This window comes from Halichoerus grypus, chromosome 6 (genome assembly GCF_964656455.1).
Source record: "Halichoerus grypus chromosome 6, mHalGry1.hap1.1, whole genome shotgun sequence".
In the NCBI taxonomy this organism is placed as follows: domain Eukaryota; kingdom Metazoa; phylum Chordata; class Mammalia; order Carnivora; family Phocidae; genus Halichoerus; species Halichoerus grypus.
This window is the reverse complement of record NC_135717.1, coordinates 154,032,909-154,058,694: the sequence shown is the minus strand read 5'-3', so window position 1 is coordinate 154,058,694 and position 25,786 is coordinate 154,032,909. Positions and strand designations below refer to the sequence as shown.

Here is a 25,786-nt window from a genome sequence, read left to right as displayed (position 1 = left end):
GCGCAGGGAATGCTGGGATGTCGGAGGACTCGTCTGCGCGGGTCGCGCGCGAAAGGGCGCGGGGCTGCGGTCGGGATGAGCGCAAGGCTGTAGAGTCTGAAGCGCGGCCGGGGCATGAGTGACTGGTTTTTTGTCCTGCGCCTTGGGCGTTTCCCGGGCAAATATGCCGGCGTTGGGTCAAGTTGAATGCCAGTTATTGCCCTGTGGCCAGGCCCAGCCGGCAAGAGAGAGGGGCGTCTCTGGTGGAACCGAAAAGTTTTATATTCGCGATAATATGAGGCGTACCGGAAGCGAGGAGAGGGTCCCAAAAATGTGTTCGCTTGTACCCACTCCTTTTTTATGACTCGAAAGGACTGCGTTGTTTTTCACAATTACAGTTCAGGGCGAGGCTGTCCAGGCACTTAAGGAGATGAACCTGCAAAAGAGACTTAAGAGGCAGTCAGCACGAGCTTTTTAGTAGAGAAGGCAAGGGAAGACCGCGTCTCAAGACCGAGGGAGTGATTAACTGCGGAGTACTGCTAGGAGGTCAAGTAAGAGGACTGAAAAATGGCAGTTGTATATAGTAACATGGAAGCAATTGGTGACTTTATCAAGAGCTACTTAGGTAGAGAGATGGAAGCCGGACTCAAGAAAGTTGAGGAATGAGGAGGTGAGGAAATAGAGAATCTCCTCATCCTTCAAATTTCCTCTTAAATGCCACTCCCGCCGAGACTCCTTACTCAATCTAAATCAGTCTCTGCTTTTACAACTTCTTGTTGAATTCTTAACCTTTTTTCATAGAAATTTATAATAATCTAATCTATTTGTTTGAAAAATTATTTTATGTCTATATCCCCAACTACCTTGAGCTCTGTAAGGACAGGAACCCTGCATATTTTGTGCTCTGTTACCAGCACCGTAGAGCATAGTCTGAGCTCAGGAAATACTCATTATATATAGCACTTTAAAAGCTCCAAGTCCTTTATTATCTCATTTTACCCACTTTTGAGCTGAGGAAATTAGAGAGTTTTGTGAACTTGCATCAGGTCATACAGCAAGTGAATAGCAGAATCTAAACCCAGGTCATCAGGCACCAAAAGTTTAATAGTTCTGTATTCTGCCTTCCCAATTGAAATTTCAAATCAGTAAATATTTATTGATTGTAGACTCGAAGTAATTTTTCTTGATGGAAGATAAAAAAAAAAATGAATAGCACAAATCTGTACCCTCAAGAAACTTTAGCATTTCATGAAATAGACATGTAAATAAATATGAATAAAAAAAGGTGCTAATACTTTCCTTAAGTCATATTATTTTCTATTCCAAGCTAGTCTATCACAAAGCTGAGAAATTTTAATAGTCTAAAAGATCTTCAGACTAGGGGCAAAAATGTGGCTTGTCAAACTCAGGAGAAATCAAAGCTCTCACCCTTTCGAGTTGCAAAGTTGCTGCCAGAAGTTTTTGAACATCTTTAAAAGTTACGATCTGCCACATCAAAAATGCCTTCAAAGTTTGTTGTAAATCTTCCCAGTTCCTCTCTAAATTCTGGGAACACTTGGACTATGGCTACTATCTCAGACCCTTTCCAGGAGACACAGAGTCCTGGAGGACGGAAACAGAACGGTAGGGTTGATAAATGAGTTTTCACAAAGGGGTGCTGGAGATATAGGTTGATCTACAGAATTAAATGTCAAAATAAAATTTGTTCAGTAAAAAAAAATACTAAAATGCAATGATAAAACAGTTTCTTTGTTGCAAAGAGATTGTACTCTACTTCCCCTTTCTTTCTTGAAAAGAGGCAAGAAAATAAAACTTTAGGGGCGCCTGGGTAGCTCAGTCATTAAGTGGCTGCCGGGGTCCTGAGCCCCGCATCCGGCTCCCTGTTCTGCAGGAAGCCTGCTTCTCCTTCTCCCACTCCCCCTGCTTGTGTTCCCTCTCTCACTGTCTCTCTCTCTTTCTCTGTCAACTAAATAAATAAAATCTTAAAAAAAAAACTTCAAGGTAGTATAAAAACAATACATATCTTAACTATGGTAATGGATATTTACTGGATAGGTAACTAAGTAAGTACTTAAAATAATAGCCCATGACACTCCTTATTTTCATCATTTTTCTTCATTTGGTTTTCTCTACAAGAGGAAATTGAATAGGACAAAGGAATGAAAAATGTTGAAAACCTAAGAATCTAAAAGAACTAAGAATCTAAGTAAAAAATATAAATACAAGGATAGGCCAGAATATTTTTTCTAGCAAACTACATGAAGTAATTTTGTCTCAGATGGTTAACTAGATAAGCAGACAAAAACATTGTTTTCCTTAGGGAAGTACTTTTCCAATTATAAAGTTAATGAATTATAATAAAACATTTTTTAAGATTTTATTTTTAAGTAATCTCTACACCCAATGTGGGGCTTGAACTCACAACCCCAAGATCAAGAGTCACATGCTCTACTGACTAAGCCATCAGGTGCCTTGATATAATAAGACATTTATTATAATGTCCAGAAATTTTATTTTTTGCTGAGAAAATCTTGATTCTCAACATTTTTAGTCCCAGCCTTATTTTTTGTTTTGAAGTACTTGCTAGTGGTATGACTTTGGACAAGTCACGTAATTTGTCCCAATTTCTGTTTCTTTATATGTGTTAACTAACATTACTGTTAGTAAGTTTCCTTATTTCTAAAATGAGTATAATAATAATACCACATAGGATATGGAAATTAAATTTCAGTATGGAGAGAAAGCACTTACGATAGCACAGTATCTTACAAAATAGTGATAAGTTTTAGCTAACATTACTGTTAGTAAGTCATGCTCTTGAAAATTTTACATTCGTGTGGACCATTTGATGGCCCAGATATCCTAAGGCACACTTATGTATTACTGACCTTTGGCAATGAGTTGGCAAGAAATGTATTAAGAAAAAAAATTGGGAAAGCTTGATTGCTTAATGTTAAGGATAAGGATATTTTTTTCATATCTTTATGGTTTAAAAAATGCTATATGGGGTGCCGGAGTGGCCCAATCAGTTAAGTGTCTGCCTTCGGTTCAGGTCATGATGCTGGGGTCCTGGGATTGAGCACCGGGTTGGCTCCCTGCTCAGTAGGGAGTCTTCTTGTCCCTTTCCCTCTGCTTCTCCCCACTGTGTGCTCTCTGTCTCTCAAATAAATAAATAAAATCTTTTTTTAAAATGCTGTACAACTCTTTAAAATGTATAGATGGTATGGCATATACATGTATATGCCATATTATGTGTGTGTGTGTGTGTGTGTGTATATATATATATATATAAAATCTCCATACACAGTCACATAGGGGTTAGGCCTTCAACATGTGAATTTTGGGAGTAACAAAATTCAGATAGTAATACAGACATTGCCAAATGTCCCCTGTAGAAGGGGGCAGGGAATTAGTCCCAGTTGAGAACAGCTGGCATAAAGGCGAGAAAAGATATGACGTGTTTAGAGTAAGTACTTTCTGAGGAGTAAATTGAGACCAGATTATAAAGGGCTTTTTATGTTACCCTAAAGAGGATGGTTTTTATTATAAGGCCTGGAGGTGATATGTGACAGGAATGTTTAAAGGTTATTATTTTTAAAAATGCCTAAAATAGAAGACTATAATAGACATGCCAATAACATGTCAACACAATGAATACTATGTAGCCATTAAAAGCCAGTAAAAGGATATGCATGTAGATTATATGGATAAATTTAAATGTTTATATAATACAGAGATTTTCAAGCTAGCTAAAGATTACTGTGATGGCAGTCTAAATTCTAGAGCAGTGGTTCCCATCCAGTACACTGTTTCTCTTTTTTTTTTAAGTAAAAATTTTTTTTATTATGTTATGTTAATCACCATACATCATTAGTTTTTGATGTAGTGTTCCATGATTCATTGTTTGCGTATAACACCCAGTGCTCCGTGCAGAACGTGCCCTCTTTAATACCCATCACCAGGCTAACCCATCCCCCCACCCCAGTACAAGGTTTCATTTAAAACGTCAAATATATTTAAAGAACTGTTTTCTATGAGAGTATGGTACTTTCTATTTTTTGAAGTAGAAAAGTCTTTTAAAATTATTATTATGAAATGATAGTGAAAGTAGATGATGTTGGGTTATGGGGCCTGACAAAATTTTTTTTAAAAAGTCATACTATGTCAATTATCAAAACCATTTTATAAACTTTTCTGAACAGTGAAATCCCTGTCTGATGGCCTCTATTCTAAAGAAAGAATTGGAAATGACAGAGCCTCATAGTAGGGGAGACTTGCTAAGATGTTGTTGATAACAGTAATGATCAGAACTTATATGAAGGCTGTTGGGGGGCTAGAGAGGAGAGGTTGGAGTGCAGAAACATTTTTAACATATTAAGAGAACTTAATGGTCTATTAAATGTGGAGAGGTAGGAGTTGAGGATGACACCCAGGTTTCTGGCTTCGGTTCCTGGGTGCATAGTGGTACCACTCCCTGAGATAGGGAATAAAGGAGGAGGAGTAGGTTTTGTAGGAGTTTGAGGGGAAGATAAGGTTTGGGCATTTTAAGTTTGAGATGCCTGCAGGGCATCCAGGCAAGATATCTAGTAGTCAGTTAGAAATATGGATCCAAAGATATAGACATGTGAGTTATTAGGGCTTGGGTATGGTAGAAGGCTTGTGAATATGGTAGTTCAGGGAGAAGAGAAAAGGGCCCCAAACAACACAACCCAGAAGGACATTAACGTTTGGGGATTTTGTTTGCTTACAATGAAAGTGGGAAATTCTGTTAAGAAAACTACAGAGGAATAATAGGACAAGAAGGAGAAAATGCTTTAGAGAATAATCACATGGAAGTAAGGAGAGAAGAAAGTTTTACAGAACAAAAGTTTGGTCAGTTCTATCATCTGCTGAAGAAAGATCAGGTAGAATGAAGCCTCAAACTAAGCCATTGATTTTAGCCATCAGGAGGCTAATAGTAACTTTCCTGAGAGCAATTTTGTTAGAAAGCACCAAGGGGTGCCTGGGTGGCTCAGTTGTTAAGCGTCTGCCTTCGGCTCAGGTCATGATTCCCGGGGTCCTGGGATTGAGTCCCACATCAGGCTCCCTGCTCGGTGGGAAGCCTGCTTCTCCCTCTCCCACTCCCCCTGCTTGTGTTCCGCCTTTCTCTGTCAAATAAATAAATAAGTTCTTTAAAATAAAAAAAAGCACCAAAAAGGGATCCTCACAAGAGGTTGGGATGCACTATCTCAAACCTATTTTATCAATGACTCTTGCAGTGCTGCCCTCTTTTGTTCACCTGGAGAGAGCCTTTCTTTGAAATTAAATGTGGTTCTTTTTTTTTTTTTTAAAGATTTTATTTATTTATTTGAGAGAGAGAGAATGAGAGACAGCACGAGAGGGAAGAGGGCAGAGGGAGAAGCAGACCCCCTGCTGAGCAGGGAGCCCGATGTGGGACTCGATCCCGGGACTCCAGGATCATGACCTGAGCCGAAAGCAGTCGCTTAACCAACTGAGCCACCCAGGCGCCCTCTTTTTTTTTTTTTAAAGAAAGGGGGAGAGAGAGCGGCAGGGGGAGGGGCAGAAGGAGAGGGAGAGAGAGAATCTTAAGCAAGCTCCATGCCCAGTGCAGAGCCCAATGTGGGGCTCAGTCTCACGACCCTGAATGACCTGAGCCAAAATCAAGAGTCAGATGCTTAACAGACTGAGCCACCCAGGCACCCCTAAATGTGGCCCTTTTGCCACATGCTTTTCTATAATCCTTTCCCTACTTTAGTTCTGTCCAACAACATCCTAAGTTACCTTTTATTTTTCAATATGTTATTACTTCTTTTTGTAACTAGAGAATAGTTAGATACTTAATAATAGAACTTCTTTACTTTCCCCATACTCTCTTTGTAGCATCCATGTATTAAGGCTGGACTTTGGGAAAGACATATATGGTTGCAAGCAATATTCCTATGGCCGACATGTCAGGAGTATCATTACCCACATGGAAGTTTCAAGTGTTTATTAGTCAGGGATACATAGGAATCAATATTTAAGAGTTCATAAAAGAAAGATAAGAACAACATGAAATACTTGAGACAAATGACAGTACCATTCATAGGCTCCCTCTTCCCATCTCTCCTGATAGTGGTTCCCCACTGCTTATTAAAGAATGAGGGTTGGGGTGCCTAGGTGGCTTAGTTGGTTGAGCATCTGCCTCTTGATCTTAGCTCAGGTCTTGATTTCGGGGTCATGAGTTCAAGCCCTGCATGGAGCCTACTTAAAAAAAAAAAAAAGATGAGGGTTATTTTTGGTGTTAAAGGTTGAGTAGGCTGAGTTGAACTGGGAATAAATTGGGAATGAGGTGCTGAGTTGAACTCGTAATATATTGTGAATGAGGTTGTAATATGGAGAAGGATTAGACAGGTTCTGAAACTTTTGGTCTCCCCAGGAAACTTTCACACTTGAAAAATTATGGAGGGCCCGACAGATTTTTTGTTTATATGATGAAATTCGTATGTTGAAAACTAACCCCAATGTGATGGTATTTGAAGGTGGAGCTTCTGGGAGGTGATTAGGTCATGAGAAGAGAGCCCTTATGATTAGGATTAGTATTCTTATAAAAGAGGCTCCAAAGAGATCCCTTGCCCCTTCCACATATGACGATTCAGGCATCTATGAACCAGGAAGCTGGACCTCACCAGACAATGCATCAGACAACTTGATATTGTCTTACAGTTACTGAGGTTTGGTTGACTTTGGCTTTGTTTTTTTGTTTTTATTTTTTCTCTTTTGCTTCAGTTTGGATGGTTCAAGGCCAATTATCATTTCTTTTACAGTGTCTAATTCCTGTCAAAACTATCCAGTTAATTTTTCATTTCGGATACCATATTTTTCAGTTCTAGAATTTCCATTTTGCCCTTTTTTATAGTGTCGATTTCTCTATTAAGATTTTCTATTTGTTGGGGCGCCTGGGTGGCTTAGTCGTTAAGTGTCTGCCTTAGGCTCGGGTCATGATCCCAGGGTCCTGGGATCAGGCTCCCTGCTCAGCGGGAAGCCTGCTTCTCCCTCTCCCACTCCCCCTGCTTGTGTTCCCTCTCTCGCTGTGTCTCTCTTTGTCAAATAAATAAATAAAATCTTTAAAAAAATAAAAGATTTTGTATTTGTTATCTTATTACATTTATGTATTCCTTTAAATATTTAAACATGTAATAGCTGCTTTAAGGTTCTCATCACCTATTTTCATCATCTCTCTCATTTCTGAGTTTACAACTTTTTCTCCTCGTTAAGAGTCACATTTTCCAATTCTTCTCATGTCTAGTAATTTGTTATCTTATGCTAGCCACTACAGACACTACTCTGAGTGACTTTTATTCTCTTTCATAATAGAGTATTGAATATTATTAAAATGGTTAATTTAGTTGCATCTCGGGGCACCTGGGTGGCTCAGTCGATTAAATATCTGCCTTGGGCTCAGGTCATGATCCCAGGGTCCTGGGATCAAGACCCACATCGGGCTCCCTGCTCAGGGAGGGAGGCTTCTCCCTCTGCCCCCAATCCCCCCATTCTCTTTCTCTCTCTCTAGATGTCTCTCTCTCAAATAAATAAAATCTTTAAAAAAATTTACTGGCATCTCGGTGTGATACTTTCAAGGTTTGTTTTTAAACTTTTTTTAGACAGAACTACAGTACCTTACTCTAGGGTACACTCTTTTTTTTTTTTTAAGATTTTATTTATTTATTTGACAGAGAGAGAGAGTACAAACAGGGGGAGTGGCAGGCAGAGGGAGAGGGGGAAGCAAGGAGCCTGATGTGGGACTCGATCCCAAGATGCTCGGATCATGGCCCAAGCTGAAGGCAGCCGCTTAACCAACTGAGCAACCCAGGTGCCCCTAGAGTACCACTCTTTAATATGAAATCTGCTAACCATGTATGGCTATTAAATAATTGAAATGTGACTAGTCCAAATTGAAGTGTGCTGTAAGTATAAAATGAACACTGAATTTCAAAGACTTAGTGTGAAAAAGAGACTGTAAACTATCTCATTAATAATCTTCCAAGTTGATGGGATGCCTGGCTGGCTCAATTGGTAGAGAGTGTGACTCTTGATCTTGGGTTCTGAGTTCGAGCCCCACGTTGGGTGTAGAGATTACTTAAAAAATAAAATCTTTTAAAAAAATCTTCTTTGTTGGAAAAAAATAATCTCCTATGTTGGTTACATGTTGAAATGATAACTTTTTAGATATTTGGGGTAAAATAAAATATTTTATTAATATTAATGTTGTCTGTTTAGTTTTACTTTTTTTCCCAAGAGGTTACTAGAAAATTTTAAATAAATTTGCGTCATTATTTTCTCTTGAATAGGGCTATTGTATTGCTAGATTAACCCTGTTCATAAAACCTGGACTTTCTGGGATATCTGCTAAATTTCTGGGGTAGTTAATTAAATCTTTCCACTGTGGTTAGGTGGAACACCAACATCTCCCATCCCTGTTCAATCTCTGATCATTGTTCAGCCCACAGCTTCTCTGTAGTTGTTCTCTTCCTAACAGTTGTTCTTTGTCTTGTGGAGTCTTTTCCTGTGCAGATTTCTCTATGTAGCTTCCTTCTCACTGATACCTGATCTCCATCTCCATGGTTCAGATACACCACTATGCTTTATTTGGCCTTTCCCAGTGGAAAGTGCCCCCAGGCAAAAAGCCATTGGGGGGCATAAAGCCATTGTAATCATGAAGCTTCTTCATTTATTCCTCTTGGGTTCGGGATAACAGTTCTATGTTTCCTACTGATGAATATCTAAAAACAGTTATTTATTTTGCCCAATTTGATAGTTGTTTATGGTGGAAAATCTTGTGTCCAGTATCAGTTACTCTATCATGATTGAAAGTAGAATTCTTATGATCTTTCACTTCCATGTTGCACTTTTTCCTTAAATGTCTGATGGGTGTTGCTTGCCTGTTAATATTTTACAATGATGCAGTGGAAGAACTGTGATGTCTGTGTTGGTGGGGAGGGCTTTGTCCACTGGGAAGTTTTGCTTTAATGTGAATGGATGAAAAATCAGTAGACATTAGATGCCTGTAATGGACACTGTTGGCAGCCTGCTTAGAATTCATTTTAGTTTTCCCCTTGCTAACATAATCCTGCCTTAGTTCAGTTGTCCACTCTTCTCTGCCTAACCATGTGCCTCACCGGATGAATGTATCCTCAAGGGTACATCCTGATTGGGCTAGGCTAATACACAACAATTCCAATCATTCCCAGTGATTTGTTTAGGAAAGACATTTGTTGGCAATTTTGGTCAATGAGACATGAAGAAAAATCATTGAGTGGTAGAAGATATTTGCAAATGATATATTCAATAAGGGGTTAATATCCAAAATATATAAAGAACTTATAGAATTCAACACCTAAAGAACAGTCAATCCAATTAAGAAATGTGCAGAGGACCTGCATAGACATTTTTCCAAAGGAGACATACAGATGACCAACAGACACATAGAAAGATGCTTAACATGACTAATCATCAGGCAAATGCAAATCAAGACCACAGTGAAATGTCACCTTATCCCTATCAGAATGGCTAAAATAAAAAACACAAGAAATAGGGTGCCTGGGTGGCTCAGTTGGTTAAGCGACTGCCTTCAGCTCAGGTCATGATCCTGGAGTCCCGGGATCGAGTCCCACATCGGGTTCCCTGCTTAGAAGGGAGTCTGCTTCTCCCTCTGACACTCCCCCCTCCTGTGCTCTCTATTTCTCTCTCTCTCATTCTCTCTCTCAAATAAATAAATAAATAAAAATCTAAAAAAAAAAAAAACACAAGAAATAACAAGTGTTGATGAGGATGTGGAGAAAAAGGAACTCTCCTGCACTACCAATGGGAATGTAAATTGATACAGCCACTGTGGAAAACGGTATGGAGGTTCGTCAAAAAATTACAAATAGAAATGCCATATGATCCAATAATTCCACTACTGGGTATTTGCCCAGAGAAAATGAAAATACTAATTCAAAAAGATATATTCACCCTTATGTTTATTACAGTATTATTTAAAATAGCCAAGATACAGAAGCAATCTAAATGTCCATTGACATATATGTATATGTACACACACACACACATGCACACAGTAGAATGGTATGCAACCATAAAAAATGTGAGATCTTACCATATGCAATAACATGGATGGACCTAGAAGATATAATACTAAGTGAAATAAGTCAGACTGAGAAAAAGAAATACCATATGATTTCACTCATACGTAGACTCTAAAAAACAAAACAAATGAATAAACAAAGAGAACAAACTGAAGGTTGCCAGAGGGAAGGAGGCTGGAAGGAATGGCCAAAGTGGGTGAAGAGGAGTAGGAGATACAGGCTTCCAGTTATGGAATGAGTAAGTCATGGGTATAAAAGGTACAGGGGCACCTGGCTGGCTCAATTGCTGGAGCGTGCAAATCTTGATTTTGGGGTTGTATGTTCAAGCCCCACATTGGGTGTAAAGATTATTTAATGATTAAATCTTAAAAAACATTTTTTTTAAATAAAAGGTACGGCATAGGGAATATAGTCAATGATATTGTAATAGCATTGTATGGTGGCAGATGGTAGCTACACTTGTGGTAAGCATAGCATAACATATAGAGATGTTGAATCACTATGTTGTACACCTAGAATTAATGTAACATGTGCCAGCTATACTCAAATTTTTTTAAATATAATTATATAGTAAATAAATAAATAAAAATTAAAAAAAAGATAAGCAATTGAAAACTTCTGGAAAAAGTTTCCTAAGTTTTAAACAAAAAAAAGACAAAAGAAAATATAATCCCTTTTCTTCTTTTAGGTGTTTTCAAGTCTGAAAATGATCCTTGAGGATGAAATCTGAAAAACATAGAACAGAAAGATGGGATGATCCTGAGCCCTTAGTGATGTTATTCAGCTACTGTATTGGAAAACCCTAGACTAGTTACTCTACCTCCAAATATGTAAGATATTATATTTCTGTGTTGTTAAATTTCTGGTAATTAAAAATAAAGAAATCCTAACTTGTACAAATTCCAGAATGTAGAGGACTTGGTGCTCAGTTGGCTCTCTTAATCCAGAAATTTCAAGCTTACATTTCCAGTGACTGAGGATGACTGAGATAAAAGACATGAATGGAATCAGCTGGTCTTGAAGTTCTGAATGGAACTCTCATATAAGGTTATTTTGGAGTCAGAACCAACAGATCTCTAATATTCTTTGGGTCTGAAAATTGCAGAAGCTGGTTGGACAAAAGTTTGATACTTTTTAAGGCACTCGGATATTTTTGAGGACCTGATCTTTGGAATTTGACATCTCTAGGTTGTTATGGGTGGAAGCTGGAACTGGCTGGGGCTCTTGGGTACTCCTTTTTAAAGAAATGGTAATTTACATGTCATAAAATTCACCATTTTAAGGGTACAATTCTGAGGTTTTTGTATATTTCACCTGTATAATCACTACCACTATCTAATTATAGAATATTTTTCATGTATCAATTGATAGACATTTAGGTTTTTTCTATTTTTTGGCTATTGTGAATAATGCTACTATGAACATTACTGTACAAGTTTTGATGTGGACATAAATGTTTTCATTTCTCTTGGATATATATCTAGGAGTACAATTGCTGAGACTTATGGGATAATTCTATGTTTAACATTTCAGTGAACTACCAGACTGTTTTCAAAGGCAACTGCCCCATTGTACAGTCCTACCCGCAGTGTATGAGGTTTCTAATTTTTCCATATCCTTGCCATCACTTATTATTGTCTTTTTTAAATTATAGCCATCCTAATAGGTATAAAGTGGTATCTCATTTATTTTTGATTGGCAGTTAGCTAGTTACTAATGATGTTGAGCATCTTTTCATGTGTTATTGGCCATTTGCATATATTCTTTGGAGAAATGTCTGTCCAAATCTTTTGTCTATTTTTAAATTGAGTCAGTAACCTTTTATCTTTTTATTGTTGAATTTAAGAGTTCTTTATATATTCTGGATACTAGACTCTTATTACATAGATGATTTGCAAATATTTTTTCCCATTCTGTGATCCATTTTGAATTGATTCTACACTGTGAAGTAGGGGTCTGATTTTATTCTTTTGCATGTAGATATCCAGTTGTCTCATTACCATGTATTGGAAAGACTATTTTTTCTTTCATCAAATTGTGTGGCACCCTTGTCAAATATTAATTAACCATAAATATGAGGGTTCATTTCTAGACTCAATTCTAATTCATTGATCTATATATCTATACTCATGCCAGTACCACTTTTGATTACTGTAGCTTTTTTAAGTTTTGAAACTGGGAGGTGTGAGTCCTCCAGCTTTGTTCTTTTTTCAAGATGATTTTGGCTATTCTAGATTCTTGAATTTCCATATGAATTTTAGAAATGTTAGCATGTCAATCCTGTGAAAAGGACCATTGGAACTTTGATAGAGATTGCACTGAATCTATAGATCATCTGGGGAGTATTGCCATCTTAACAATATTAAGGTTCACTTATTTCTGTGCCCACCTTAATGCAACCCCACTGGCAAGGAGCTCTACTTCATCCACATTATCTCAGTACCTGTAAGTTTGCACTTCTACTCTTACGGGTTTTGTTTGTTTGTTTTTTGGTTTGGTTTTGTTTAAAGATTTTATTTATTCATTTAAGAGAGAGAGAGCTCAAGCAGGGGGAGAGGCAGAGGGAGAGGGAGAAGCAGACTCCCTGCTGAGCTGGGAGCCTGATGTGGGGCTTGATCCCAGGATCCTGGGATCATGACCTGAGCCAAAGGCAGACACTTAACCATCTGAGCCACCCAGGCGCCCCTACTCTTGTGTGTGTGGTTTTTTTTTAAAAATATCCCCTGAAGCAGCTTCTGGCTGTGAGTGCCTGCCTGAGCTGTTTAAGTTTCTCCTGAGGTGCCAATTATTGGCATGTGGGTTTTTTTTGTGCTCTGGTTCCAAAGTAGCGTAGATTTTAAGTGGTGTGCCCTACCCTATTTTTCCCATAAGCCCTATTATTTTTAGTGCACAATATTGCAGGACATGAGGTTTTTCATGAATGTATGTAACATGTTACAATGTAAATGCCTATATTTTTACATTTTAACCAAGGATTTTTGAGATAATTGAATTTACTCAAAGCAGAATCTTCAGCTCAGCTACCGTGGCAGGACAGTGAGATGGAGGTGTTTAGGTAAACAGGAGTTTTGCTGTCCCTCCAATATTCATTTTAAAGGGATTCTCTGACTTCTCTTTAAAGAAGGGCTAGTCCAACCTGGGCCTCTGAACACTTTCTTTATTAATAAGAGTAATAGCTAATGATCCCCAGTCCGTTGATGCTGTTACTGCTACCCAGTCCTCCACTGTGTGCTCATCCATCTTCCCACTGCAAATCCAGTAGGCCGGTTAGCTTTGGGTTAGCCAGCCCCAGACTTTCTCCTCCAGTCATGAGCGTGGTTTTCACAACCTGCTTGGTAAAATGTGTCCTCTTGGTCAGTGCTTCCCAAACTTGGGCATTTTTCAGAATCACCTGGAGGGCTTGTTCAACCACAGATTCTTGGATGCCACCCCTGGAAATTCTGCCACAGTATACATTAAGTCTGAGTGTGGATTTGCATTTCTAACAAGGTCCCAGGAGATGCTGAGGCCACTTGTCCAGGGACCACATTTTGAGTGGCATTGCTGTAAATGGCCCTGTCATCAGCAGTGTTACTTATCTTCACTAGTTCCTTCCACATCAAACCTTTTTTCTTGGCCATTGCACTGGCATAGTCATTCTCAACTGGGGGCAGTTTTGATCCCCAAGAGATATTTGGCAATGTCAGGAGACACGTTTTGTTGTCAGCACTGGGTAAGAGGGTATGCTACTGGTATCTGGTAAGTAGAGGCCAGAGATGCTGCTAAACATCCTACAAGGCACAAGGTAGCTTCTTACCACAAAGAATTATCTGGTTCAAAATGTCAGTGATGCCAAGGTTGAGAAACTCGGCAGTGACATGCTATTGCTTTGTTTGCCCACAGCATGTGATCCTTCTGATTCCATCTATGCCGAGTTGATAGCCCATGAAGTGAAGCTACAGATAAAGGAACAGTTGCATTCCCCCACCCCAAAATTTTTTATATTTCATTGAAAATAAAATATTTAAACTTTAAAACTATGAAGTGCTTTGAAATATCACCTACAAACATGATAACTTGTCTTCAGAGTTCTAATTTCTCTTTCTTAGGTCTCTTGGCAGAATGGGAGACTTGACTGAAGCTAAATCTTTGGAAATTGGGCCCACCTATTTCTTTGATCAGGTAATAATATAGCTCAGTCTCATCAAATGATAGTTTACTTCTCTCTCTCTTTTTTTAAAGATTTTATTTATTTATTTGAGAAAGAGAATGAGCAGTGGGGAGGGGCAGAAGGAGAGAGACAGAGGGAGAGAGAGAGAAGCAGGCTCCCTGCTGAGCAGGAAGCCCTAAGTGGGGCTTGATCCCAGGACCCAGAGATCATGACCTGAGCTGAAGGCAGCCGCTTAACCGACTGAGCTACCCAGGTGCCCCTATAGTTTACTTTTCTAAAAATAATTCACTTTGGACCAGTATTTTTCTCTGTTTTTTAATCAGAAAATTTTCTTTCATTTTAGATGAAACCAAAAAGAAAAAAATGGGAAAAGAGAGAGTGTGAAGGCCATTTCCTCTATTTGAGACACACCTCGGGAGCTAATTATAGGTAAAATATTTGGGATTACTCTTCAATTGCTGGGGTTACTTTACATTTTCAAAGAGTTATAAGGTGCTAAGGACCAGTGCTTCCCTACCCTGTTCCCCAATCCTCAACAAACTATATCAAGGAATTTTCCATTTCAAAGCCGACCATGAAACCAATCAGAGAACTTTATTTTAGCCAGATGAGTGGTTAATGGAAGCATAAATGGTCCTATCTGACCAGTCACCCTGGTTTGTTTTGTTTTGTTTTTTTTTTTTGGTTATTCCACAACAAACCCAGCCCCACTCTTGCTTTAGGGAGTTTGTCCTAGATGTTCCCTCTGCTTTCTGTGTTGTTTACTTCCTGTTCCTTTTAAGTCTTTACTTAAATATCACCAATTTGATGAGATTTTCTTGATTTTCCTATTTCAAATTTCTACCCTGTCCCCACCTTCGCATTCTCTATCCCTCTTCCTAACTGTCCTCTTGCACTTAGCACTTTCCAACATTCTAAATGTCATTCCTATCTCTTTGTTTGCCCTCCCTCTCCTCATGAGAGTATCAGGTCTATAAGGGAAAAAAAAAATTTTTCTTTAAGATTTTATTTATTTATTTTTATTGGAGAGAGAGAGAGAAAGAGGGAGAGAGCTTCCCCCAAGGCCCGGGGCGGGGGGGGGGGGGGAAGTGGATGGGGTGGGGAGGTGGTGCAGAGTGGGAGGGAGAGGGAAAGGGAGAGAATCCCAAGCAGACTCCATGCTGAGCACAGAGCTGTTGTGGAGCTTGATGTCACCACCCTGAGATCATGACCTGAGCTGAAACCAAGAGTCAGTCACTTAACCAACTGAGCCACCCAGGCACCCCAACGGAAGATTTTTTCATCTACTTGACCACTTATATATCCAGTCCCAAAGCAATGCTTGGCACATAGAATGGGCTTAAGAGAGATTTGTAACTTAAAACCATGGAATTGTGTCAGCCCTCAAAGGTAAATGAAACTAGCAATTTCACAATGTTTTTACCCACTACTTACTACAGTTTCTTCACTTGGAAATTAAAATACCCCAACCTGTCTTAGAACATATATCTCAAGGTTGTATAGGGTTTAAAGCTGTCAGTTATACCAATGAATTCTCGAGCAGCAGTGATTTTGCCCCATGAGGGATATTGGCCATATCTGAGGGCATTTTGCGTTGTCATGTCTAGGGGTGTGGTGCTGTTGTTATCTAGTGGGCAGAGACCAGGGATGCCGCTAAACATCCTACAACGCACAGGACAGCCCCCCACAACAGAGAATTATCTAGTCCAAAATGTCAGTAAGACCAGAGTTGAGAAACCCTGGTATACACTAATTTGGTAGAGTTTGTTTGTTTGTTTGTTTTGAGCCTTCTATAACTTTTCTCAAGACCACTGCAAGTTGGTGCTCTCTTCAGAAGTCTATCATTTCTTCATTTCCAACTCTTTCTGCAATTCAACATAACTTGGTTATTTTGTATTCACAGTGCTTGGCTTATAATTGGCACTCAGTAAATGAGTTCAGATTGTCATATGGGCAATAAGTAGGTCTGTTTCTCATAGAGCTCTAGGGCCTTATTGGCTGCCCAGCTTTCTCATTTGATGCATGTCTTAAGCATTGCTTCTGTTCACTCTACTTAGAAACAGCCCATTGACTATCCTACTGCTGCCACTGCACCAGGAATAAAATCCACACTTTCTTTTTTTAAGATTTTATTTATTTATTTGACAGAGAGAGACACATCAAGAGCGAGAACACAAGCAGGGGGAGTGGGGGAGGGAGAAGCAGGCTTCCCACTGAGCAGGGAGCCTGACTCAGGGCTGGATCCCAGGACCCTGGGATCATGACCAGAGCCAAAGGCAGACGCTTAACGACTGAGCCACCCAGGCGCCCCAAAATCCATACTTCTTACCATGAACTGCAAGTCCTTCTGTCATTTCCTCTCCTGCAGGCCCTCCAACCTCCTCACGTAACACGCCATGTCACTTGCTCCCCAGCCATTATGGCCTATCTATTCCTTTAAAAACAAAGCCCATTCCTGCTTTTGGTTCTCTGCATTTACTGTACACTCTGCTTTGAATATTTTTCTGCCATATTATTTTATGCTTGGTTCTTCCTCATTATGATTCTAGTTTCAATGCAAATGTCACCTCCTCAGAAAGGTCATCCCTGATCTCCCAATCCAAAGAAGCCAAACATACACCCCCCCCATCATTCTATTACAGTGTCTTGTTTTATTTTTATTGTCACAGTTACCACTATCCATACTTTTTATTTCCTTCCCTTCTCTCTCTCCTCCCTCTTCTCCCTTCATGTTTTCCTTCCTGTCTTTCCCCAGCTATAGTATAAGATCCATGGGGGCAGAGTTATGTCCTCGTCACCATGTCTCTCCAGCTCCTAGAACTGTGCCTGATGACTATTTCTTGAATGAATGAATCATTTCTTCACATGCCTAGAGAGGTGGGACTACTTTAAGACTGGGCCAGGTGCTAAGACCTTCATTGTTGATTATCTTTTTTTTTTTTAATATTTTATTTATTTATTTGACAGAAAGAGAGATATTGAGAGCACAAGCAGGGGGAGTGGCAGGCAGAGGGAGAAGCAGGCCCCACACTGAGCAGGGAGCCCGATGCGGGGGCTTGATCCCAGGACACTGGGATCATGACCTGAGCCGAAGGCAGACATTTACCTGACTGAGCTACCCAGACGCCTTGATTGTTGATTATCTTTTGTTAAGATTGTTAAGTCTGGTTTTGAAATGGACAGTCCATTATTTGAGCCTCTGTCTGAAAAATAAACCAGACATATAAATATTATTTTTTAAGTACACATTATATTTTTTATCAACCCTCTGAAAGAGGTAGAATTATTGACCTTATTTTACATATGATAAAACTGAGGTAATTAATATATGGTAGGTGTTAATATTATTATTGTAATAAGTAGAGTTTTTATCATTTTATTTGAACAGTAGACAAATCTGACAATCATGAGTGCATATTTACAGGATGTTGCAAAGAAAATACCTTAAAATGAAGATAACACAATAGCTGGCTTATAGGGTTAGTTTTAGAGTTTGGTAAAATGATGTTTATGAAAGCAACTTTGAAAGCCATAAAGAGATATAGAAATTTAATGAGTTATTATTATAATAATATTTAAAGTTTTCAAAAATGGGTCTTCCATCTTTTAAATATCAATGAAAATAAAAACAATGCCTGGAGATCAAAGATTTAAGATCTACATTTAGAATTCTTTTTTTTTTAAGATTTTATTTATTTATTGGAGAGAGAGAGTGTGAGCATGAGCAGGGAGGAAGAGCAGAGGGAGAGGGAGAAGCAGGCTCCCCGCTGAGCAGGGAGCCCCATGTGGGACTCGATCCCAGGACCCTGAGATCATGACCTGAGCCAAAGACAGACACTCAACCTACTGAGCCACCCAGGCGTCCCTACATTTAGAATTCTTATGCCAATTAAAATACCTTTTTATCTTAAAAAACATTCCCTTTTACTTTACATTAAATACTTAGTTGGGAAACTAGTGTTATTTTTCAAATGATGTGAATGGAATTATTATTTAGAAGAAAAACGCAAGTGGCTCTGTAGTGCTGTTTACCATTAAAAAAAAAAAACTTTATTCAGGTGAAATTCCATTGAGTGTTGACATGTTTTACCACATTGACTTGATGGAAGAAAACACTTTGAAATTGTAATAACTCAGGTAGCTGTCTTAGAAATCTTTGAGCAGCTGGTTTAGAGAACATTTCAAAGGACAGCTCATTTAAAGTTAACTTTTGTTCATGCGTCTGATAGTGTAGTGAAACCAGTTTTGTTTCCTTATGCAATAGATATTTGTTGAATGAATGAGTAAAGATGGTAGCCAGATTACAGATTTTAAGGTCCTGAAAAGGGAAGGACTGTGTCTTCTTTTTTTTTTTTAAAGATTTTATTTATTTATTTGACAGAGAGAGACACAGCAAGAGAGGGAACACAAGCAGGGGGAGTGGGAGAGGGAGAAGCAGGCTTCCTGCTGAGCAGGGAGCCGGAGGTGGGGCTCAATCCCAGGACCCCGGGATCATGACCTGAGCTAAAGGCGGATGCTCAACAACTGAGCCACCCAGGAGTCCCAGGACTGTGTCTTCTTCTCTGTGTATTCTATGTAACACAGTGTCCAGACAATGTGTGCTTGATTATCCTCCTAGATTTTATTATGTCAACTATCTAGAGACTATCCAGATAGCTGTGAAAGAGGGGAAATGAGGTTGCAATCTGGATATAGTTCAACGTAGAGATGACTGGGTTTATTATGGAATGAGAGAAGGAGAGGATAAAGATATCCAAAGATAACTCCAGAACCTTTGGCCTGAGCAGTTGGAAGAATGGAATTGCTATTTATCGAAGTAAGTAAAAACTAAGGGAAGAACAGGTTTGGTGGGAAAAACCAGGAGTTCATTTTTAAACATGTTGGCTAAGTTGAGCTTGAAATGCCTATTAGATATGTTATGTAGGAAGTTGGGTGCCCAAGTCTGGAGGTCAGGTGGGAGGTCAGAATGGATATATACCTTTGTGAGTTGTCAAGGTCTAAATGATTTTTAAAGCCTTTCAGTTAGGTAAGATTACATGGGGAATATAGGTAGAGAGAAGAGAGGTGTGAGAAGGGGAAGTTGATGAGAATCCAGCAAAAGAGTTGGAGAAGGAATATCCAGTGAGGGAGGAGAAGCAAGAGACAGTGGTGTTCAGAAAACCAAATGAAGGGCACCTGGGTGGCTCAGTCGGTTAAGCATCTCCCTTCAGCTCAGGTCATGATCCCAGAGTCCTGGGATCGAGTCCCATGTTGGGCTCCCTGCTCAGCAGGGAGCCTGCTTCCTCTGCCTCTGCCCCCACCCCCGCTTGTGCTCTCTCTCTCTCTCAAATAAATAAATAAATAAAATCTTTAAAAAAAAAAAAGAAAACCAAATGAAGAAAATGTTTCAAGAGTGTTCAGTTATGTCAAATGCTGCATGGAGGTTGTGTGAGTTGAAGACTGAATAGTGACCATTGGATTCAGCATGATCAAGGATTTTGGTGACCTTAAGAGAGGCTTATCTGTGGAGAAGTGGGGACATGTAGAGTGGTTTGAAGAGAGAATGGGAACAAATATAAACAACTTTCAAAGCTTTACTTTTTCAAAGCAAAACAACTTTTACTATATACCACCTCACACCCACTGGGATGGCTATTAAAAAACAAAAACAGGGGCACCTGGGTGGCTTATGCGGTTAAGCATCTGACTCTTGATTCTGGCTCCGGTCATGATCTCAGTCAGGGTCATGAGATCAAGCCCCTCGTGGGGCTTTGGGCTCTGTGGGGACTCTGCTTGAAATTCTCTCTCTCCCTCTGCTTCCCCCCTGTTCTCTCTCTCTTTTAAAATAAATAAATCTTAAAAAAAAACAAAAAACAAAACAGAAGGTAACAAGTGTTGGCAAGGATGTGGAGAAATTGGAACCCCTGTGCACCACTGATGGGACTGTGAAATGGTGCAGTTGCTGTGGAAAATGATATGGCATTTCCTCAAAAAATTAAATATAGAATTACCATGATCCAGCAATTCCAATTCTAGAAGTGAAAGCAGGGACTTCAACACAATGTACACCCATGTTCACAGCAGCATTATCATAATGGCAAAAGGTGGAAGCAACCCAAGTCCATTGACAAATAAGTGGATAAACAAAGTATGGTACACACACAATGAAATGTTACTCAGCCTTAAGAAGGAAGGAAATTCTGACACATGCTACAACGTGGTTGAAACTTGAGGACATTATGCTAAGTGAAATAAGACAGTCACAAATGAACAAATACTGTATGCTTCCTCCTACATGAAGTTCATAGAGTAGTCAAAATCACAGGGACAGGAAGTAGAATGGCGGTTACCAGGGCCTGGGGGTAAGGGAATAGGGTATAACGGTATGGGGTATATCATTTCTCCTCTACCCTCTCAGGGTGTCCTGCTGAGATGGATAGAAGACAGATCAGTAAGAAATAAACATACAAATTTTATCTATCAATTTTTAAACATATATAGGAGCCCTCCCAAGAATGAAGACCCAGACAATTAGACCCAAATGCTTATATACTAGGTTGGACAAAGTAATAAACTGTGAAAATGTGACAAGACAAAGGGGTTGGGATAGAGCAGTTAATCCTAGAGAAATTCTGACTTGGAAGGTAAGAGTTAGTTTAACAGAATCTGTTTGTACAGATTTTTGCTGGCCTCAACTTCCTCTCTGGTGATAGGAATGTTTCTTCCTCCTGGTATAAGGAGGGCATGCTTCACATGAGAGTTTTAGCTCCTGCTTTCAGGAAGAAAAAGGAAGGTCAGAATGCACTTCCTGCATTTGCTGTTTTTCAAGTGCCTTTAACTCAAAATAATCACGATGCCAAAGTGGCATATTTTGGGGTGGCATGCTCTGAACCTCCACAGGGGGAATGGAGAGTTAGTGTTTAATGAGTACAGAGTTTCGGTGGGGGAAGATGAAAAAGTTCTGGAGATAAATGGTAGTAATGGGTGCACAACAATGTGGGTATACTTAATGCTATAGAACTATACACTTAAAATTGGTTAAAATAGTAATTTTTATGTTATGTGTATTTTATCACCATAAAAAAAGAGTTTTGCTATAAAAGGGGAAGATAAATGGTGTAGTAGTTGGCAGGGCATGTTCACCTATATATCAGTTCTTAAAAGTTTATGGAGAAAAACACTGAAGAAATTTGTAAAAGGAGGCTGCTAATAATGCCTTTTAAGGGAGAGTCAGCTGAAGCCTTCTTTCCTTTAGTCTCTATATCCCAGATTCAAGCCCTGTGCATTTTAAAGCCCCAGAGATGGCTATGGTCAAAGACAAGGGTAATCAGCACCTGGGACATGAACTCATCAACCAAAAATGTCTGTGGGACAGGGCACCTGGGTGGCTCAGTCGGTTGGGCATCTGACTCTTGGTTTTGGCTCAGGTCATGATCTGGGGTCCTGGGATCAAGCCCCATGTGGGGCTCTGAGCTTAGCATTGAGTGTGCTTGTCCCTCTCCCTACCCCTCTGCTCCTCCCTCCACTTGCTCAAGTGTTCTCACTCTCTCTCTCTCAAATAAACAAATAAAATCTTAAAAAAAAAAAAGTCTGTGGGACTGGGAAGGGTCTGGGGGTGCTAAGTCATTCATTAATTTCTAGTTGTTTTGAAAAATTCCCTTAAGAAAGGATAGACTTAAATCCACTTGATCAGGAGCACATTCTCTCTTGGGGTAGTTTAGGCACATGGCAGGCCAAATCTTAACTGTAATCTCTTTTATGGTAGAGTTAAAACATTAAAGATTCAGAGGGTCTTATCAAAGGTGAACACAAGAGAGTGCCCGAACATTCTCACTCAGAACAGCAATGGCCATGGAGTCGTGTGTCTGTTCCTGTTATAGAAATTCCACATTCATGTAGATATTAGTGTGAAATGCTAGTATACATACAGCATAGCTCTATGTCTTTAGAAATCTTAATATGATTGGCCTATTCACAGCCTTAGCATAACAATGAGCAGAGGAACCAACTTAAATGCTAGTGGGCAGCTGCAGCTCAGCTGCAGTTCATCTCTACATCAGGAATATAGCCCCAGAGTGGACTGTTCTTTCCATTTTTAAGAGAAATTTGCAATGTGGATTTTCACAGAATACTTCTGGTCCTCAGATACTGACAACTAATCCAATTTTAAAATGCTGTGTGCACTTCACTAGACAAACCAAATAAAATATATCTCTGAATCCTGCCCCATGGCTATTGGCTGCTGAATTCTGGCCTAGAGCTACCTAGCTACCTAGGATTTTCCCAGAAACTTGTTCACTGTCACAAAAAAGATTGCTTAGGCTGGCATTTTTCTGGACTCATTTGACACCCCAGTCCATTTTTTATATTTAATACTCCAGAAAATACAAAAGAAATTGAAGAGGCCCAGATGAGTGCTCCTCACTAAGATATTAAATATTTTTTTAAACTTAGTTTCATTGAAAAGTCCTTATCCTAGAAATAAATATAATGTTTCCTCTTCAGTAATATTAGAAAGATAAAAGATTTACCTCCCTAGGGTTGTTGAAATGCCTAGTCCAATATCAACCACCTGTAATTAATTTTAAATCAATAACAGTTATTATTTAATAAATAGCTGATAGTTTTACATTTATCTACATAGAATACTATGAAATAGAGATAATGTAATACCTATCTAATAGAGTTATTTTGAAGGGTTGAATAAAGTTGTATATGTGAAACTATAACTATAGAGTGATTAATACATTTACAGTGTCATTATTATAATAGTTAACAAAGATCATTAAAATAAGATTTCTGGGGGTGCCTGGGCGGCTCAGTCATTAAGCGTCTGCCTTCAGCTCAGGTCATGATCCCAGGGTCCTAGGATCGAGCCCCACATTGGGCTCCCCGCTCCGCGGGAAGCCTGTTCTCCCTCTCCCACTCCCCCTGCTTGTGTTCCCTCTCTCGCTGTGTCTCTCTCTGTCAAAAAAAATAAATAAAAATCTTTAAAAAAAATAAAATAAGATTTCTTTTTTAAAAACCAATCAGTATATAAAATTATATATATACATACATATATATACACAGCATCTATATGTGTATATGTATGTGCGTGTGTGTGTGTGTGTGTGTGTGTGTATACATTCATGGGGTAGGTAAAATAATGCACATGTTTTAATTCACCAAAAAGATCCTCCTCCATTTTATCCTTTTGAGTTTTTTTTTTTAAGATGTATTTATTCATTTGAGAGAGAGAGAGAGCACAAGCAGGGGGAGGAGCAGAGAGAGAGGGAGAGAGGGAACCCCAAGTAGACTCCCTGCTGAGCACAGAGCCTGACGTGGGGCTCGATTCCACGACACCGAGATCATGACCTGAGCTGAAATCAAGAGTCAGCCGCTCACCTGACTGAGCCACCCAGGCATCCCTATCGCCTTTTATTTTTTAAATTAATAGTAAATTTTGATGACTCTAAATAGATGGTATTTTATAATCTCCTGCCCAGTTTTATCTTTCCGTACTTCATTGTGAAGATTTTCTTCTGACTTATCTTTCATGTAACTAATTTTCTCTCCAGCTTTGTGTCTAATAGGCTTACACCCATCTAATGAGTTCTTAATTTGGGTTATTATATTTTTCAGCTTTATAATTTCTGTATGGTTCTTTTTCAGATATGCTCTATTTATGCATGTGTGTGTGTCTCTGTGTGTGTGCATGTAGTTTTTAGTTCTTTGCAGAAATTCTCAATTTCCTTGGTCATAGTAAGCAGAGTTATTTTAAACTCTGTATCTCCTTATGGTTCTATTTTATTACTTGCTGTTTCTGTTGGCTCTCATTCATGTTCTCTTCACTCCTTGTGAATCTTGTTTTTTAAAACACTTTGTGTCATATATTGTATTTGAAAATTATTTTTAAAAATAATTTGAGGGCTAGGATGAAGTTAGCTTCCACTGGAGGAGATTTCCATTTGTTTCTGTCAGAGGCTTGGGGTTAGCAACACTTTGGGGTTGCCTTAATTCAAGGTCAGGAAATGAGATAATTTGAAGTTGTGTTATAATGAGCTGGTCCAGGTGTACTTCTGGATAACCCTTATTCCTAGTACACAGCCTTTTGCATCTCAACCAATAACCTTGCCGTGAAAGGCCCTAGACTCCACATTTTGAACCCTTAGCCTCTACAAAGCTATCAAAAGCCCTGACCAGTCTTTAAGTCTCTCAGATGCCTCTTATAGAATTAGTAAATTCTCCTTCCCCACCCCTGACCTCCCACAAGGGGGGAAAATATGGGGTTTATCTATTTGGATTCCATCTTCTTCCAGATACTGATAGTAAGTCATCACTCTCTTATTAGCTCTCTGTAGCCTGTGAGATTTTTTTTTTTTTATCCAGCTTTTGTAGTTGTCTCCAAGAGAGGGTTACTTTGAATTACCTAGATGCTATTACCAAAAGGGGAAGACCACTTGTAAATTTTAAATATGTTATGCATAGTTGTTTCATAAACTGTGGCTGAAAATTCCATTATCTGAGACACCTAGTCCTTCTGTGGATCTGTTTCTGTTGCTGCTTTGGAGTTTCAGTATAATATAGTAACATCTGATGGGGTGTGTAGGATAGGCTAAGGGAACATAGCACATGTTTGTTGACTAACCTGAGAAATTCAGGGAAGGCTTTCTGGAAGAAATGGCCTCTGTCTTGTCTTATAATTAAAGTAATGAATAAGCAACATACATGCATGTTTTTATCTTCTGTGTATAAACAATAAATATTCATTATAGAAAAGTTAGAGGGGTGCCTGGCTGGCTCAATCAGTAGTGCATGCTGACTCTTGCATGCAAGTCTCTCGGGGTTGTGAGTTCAAGTAGGCGTGGAGCCTACTTGAAAGAAAGAAAAGAGAAAGAAAGAAAGAAAGAAAGAAAGAAAGAAAGAAAGAAAGAAAGAGAGAGAGAGAGAGAGAGGGAGGGATGGAGGGAGGGAGGGAGGGAGGGAGGAAGGAAGGAAGGAAGGAAAGGAAAGAAAGAAAGAAAAAGTTAGAAAAGTCTTTAAAAAGACAATAAAAAATGACTTCCACAATCTGATAATCAATTTACTTTTTTGGAGAATATTTGCTTAGTCTCTCTACTACCAGATATACGATATATACATTATACATTTGAGGACCCCCCACATATGCAATTATGTATAGTCTTTATATATTATAACATAAGCATTTTTCCAAATTATTAGGAGGAATTTTCCAAACAATTTTTCATGCTACCCATTGTATGAGTATGGCATTATTTATTTAGCTATATCCTTATGAGTCATTAGATTTCTTTCAATTTTTTTCTAATATCAAAAAGCGTTAGCAGTTTTATTCACAGATGTTATACACCTTTTTTATTACATTTTAAGATGGGCTTCTAGAAGTTGAATTACCAGGTTAAAGAAGATAAAATATCTTTATGGCTCACCTATGTTTTTTACAGCCATACAAAGAGTATAATATCTAAAGAACTAAAGGAAGCAAGACTACCTACAATAGCTGAAGCTGAGGAGCAAAATGAGTTCTCTTCATTTGACATCTCACGAACTC

The 25,786-nt window shown here is 38.9% G+C and overlaps 1 long non-coding RNA gene across 1 annotated transcript; it reads left to right on the top strand.

Annotated features, from left to right (window-relative positions):
• Positions 1-29: 29 nt before the first annotated feature.
• On the top strand, positions 30-25,786 carry LOC118531715 (uncharacterized). Its single transcript, XR_004915348.2, has 5 exons — positions 30-1,602; positions 10,792-10,933; positions 14,192-14,264; positions 14,597-14,682; positions 25,680-25,786. It is a non-coding gene; the product is annotated as an uncharacterized LOC118531715 (long non-coding RNA).